Here is a 2,434-nt window from a genome sequence, read left to right as displayed (position 1 = left end):
GATCAGCAATGGTCGGATGCCCCGTCGTAGTCCAACTATGACAATCAAAGTCAAGACCTCCGGGTTGAGACTTTCTAAGAGTACAAGCATAAAGGAACACGGACCAAGCCGTACCGAGAGAATCGGTACTAGAGCCCTTGTGGTTCTACATTGAGAGAGCCCTCGTGGTTCTCATTAGGGGCTTTATGCAAGAAGTACTCAATACTGTGGTGTGAAGTATAAAGTATAGAGTCCTCCACTGGTCCACGCTGCTCCGGCGGTCCTGGGTAAGATAGTTCATTCTAGCTTGCCCTATGTGGAAGAGGACTCAATACCCTACCTGTTGAGCTTGAAACAAAGTCATCACTTGGGCATGCTCATATTGCCATACACAATTACATTATATTCGAATGAGCATGCAAGCGACCCTATATAGACCGAACCAAAACGATAGATACCGCCGTAGTTCACCCCCACCAAGTGATGACTTCAGTATGGCTAGTGTGTGAAGTATAAAGTATAGTCCTCCCCTGGTCCACACTGCTTCGGCGGTCCTGGGTAAGATAGTTAGTTCTAGCTTGCCCTATGTGGAAGAGGACACCATACTTAATACTGTGGTGTAATGAACAAAGTATAGTCCTCCACTGGTCCACGCTGCTTCGGCGGTCCTGGGTAAGATAGTTAGTTCTAGCTTGCCCTATGTGGAAGAGGGCATACAAGACAAAGTATAGTTCTCCCCTGGTCCACGCTGCTTCGGCGGTCCTGGGTAAGATAGTTAATTCTAGCTTGCCCTATGTGGAAGAGAGCATACATGAACCAAGAACGAAGGTTAGATCGAGGAATGATTCGACAACTAACCGATGGTATGAAATGTGAAGAATTCAAGCAAGCACACAATCAAGTCATCACTTGGGCATGCTCGATAGCCAACCTCATGACATTAACCTGTAGAGCATGCAAAAACCAATATATATGTAAACGATGCCTCCCTAGTTCAGCGCTTCAACCAAGTGATGACTTCAGAATGGCTAAATCAAATCGGTTCAAAACATACCATCGGTACCCTATTGAAACACACAAGTCGATATCAAACCTCATGATTGTGTAGTCCTCCACTGGTCCACGCCGCTTCGGCCGTCCTGGGTAAAATGGAACATTCCAGCTTGCCCTATGTGGAAGAGGGCACATTACTCAATACTGTGGTGTGAAGTATAAAGTTCAGTTCTCCCCTGGTCCACGCTGCTTCGGCGGTCCTGGGTAAGATAGTTCATTCTAGCTTGCCCTATGTGGAAGAGGACACTTAATACTTCGTCTCTAAGCGGCGGCTTGACTCCTCCCTACGGGGAACGGGTTTACGCGCACAGCGGCGGCTTACGCACTATGGCAGTCATGGATGCCTTACGTTTCTATGAAAAGTGTGTTCCTCCCCTGGTCCACGCTGCTTCGGCAGTCCTGGGTAAGATAGTTAGTTCTAGCTTGCCCTATGTGGAAGAGGACACGTAGACTTACTGTGGTGTGAAGTATAAAGTTCAGTTCTCCCCTGGTCCACGCCGCTTCGGCCGTCCTGGGTAAAATGGATTCATCCAGCTTGCCCTATGTGGAATGAGGACACTTTATGCTTCGTCTCTAAGCGGCGGCTTGCTCCTCCCTACGGGGAACGGGTATACGCGCACAGCGGCGGCTTACGTTATGGCAGTCATGGATGCCTCACGTTTCCATGAAAAGTGTGTTCCTCCCCTGGTCCACGCTGCTTCGGCAGTCCTGGGTAAGATAGTTAGTTCTAGCTTGCCCTATGTGGAAGAGGACACGTAGACTTACTGTGGTGTGAAGTATAAGGTTCAGTTCTCCCCTGGTCCACGCCGCTTCGGCCGTCCTGGGTAAAATGGATTCATCCAGCTTGCCCTATGTGGAATGAGGACACTTTATGCTTCGTCTCTAAGCGGCGGCTTGCTCCTCCCTACGGGGAACGGGTATACGCGCACAGCGGCGGCTTACGCAAGTTAGTCACCCTCGGCAGTGGATCACTCGGCTCATGGATCGATGAAGACCGCAGCTAACTGCGCGTCATAATGTGAACTGCAGGACACATGAACATTGATAAGTTGAACGCATATTGCACGTCGTGGGAACCTACCATGATGTACAGATGACTGAGCGCTTATATTTGAGAAATGTATCGCATACATTTAACTACGCCGTGACACCCGTCACGAGACGTGCACCATGATGTTAACTAGGGTCGCGACGACCCGCTAGCATTAAAGAACCCGTGGTTTACAATATACTGGCATTGGAATTCGAAGTATTTAGAGCGTCCGTGTTCCCGCGTGAGGCGGAAGTACGAGGAGAAGGCGTGCTTGTGGTGTCTGTGGTGGTGTTTACTGATGTCTAGCTTCAGCTTATTTATTTATTTAAATAGAAGCGAAGATGTCAAAGTAGCGTCGAAGCAGCAGCG

At 49.1% G+C, this 2,434-nt stretch overlaps 1 non-coding gene across 1 annotated transcript; it reads left to right on the top strand.

Annotated features, from left to right (window-relative positions):
• The first annotated feature begins 1,984 nt into the window (after positions 1–1,984).
• On the top strand, positions 1,985–2,139 carry LOC131291843 (5.8S ribosomal RNA). The gene has a single exon (XR_009189590.1). It is a non-coding gene; the product is annotated as a 5.8S ribosomal RNA (ribosomal RNA).
• The last annotated feature ends 295 nt before the right edge of the window (positions 2,140–2,434 follow it).

This window comes from Anopheles ziemanni (assembly GCF_943734765.1).
Source record: "Anopheles ziemanni chromosome X unlocalized genomic scaffold, idAnoZiCoDA_A2_x.2 X_unloc_16, whole genome shotgun sequence".
In the NCBI taxonomy this organism is placed as follows: domain Eukaryota; kingdom Metazoa; phylum Arthropoda; class Insecta; order Diptera; family Culicidae; genus Anopheles; species Anopheles ziemanni.
The sequence above is the reverse complement of the archived record's forward strand: the minus strand, read 5'-3'. Positions and strand labels throughout refer to the sequence as shown.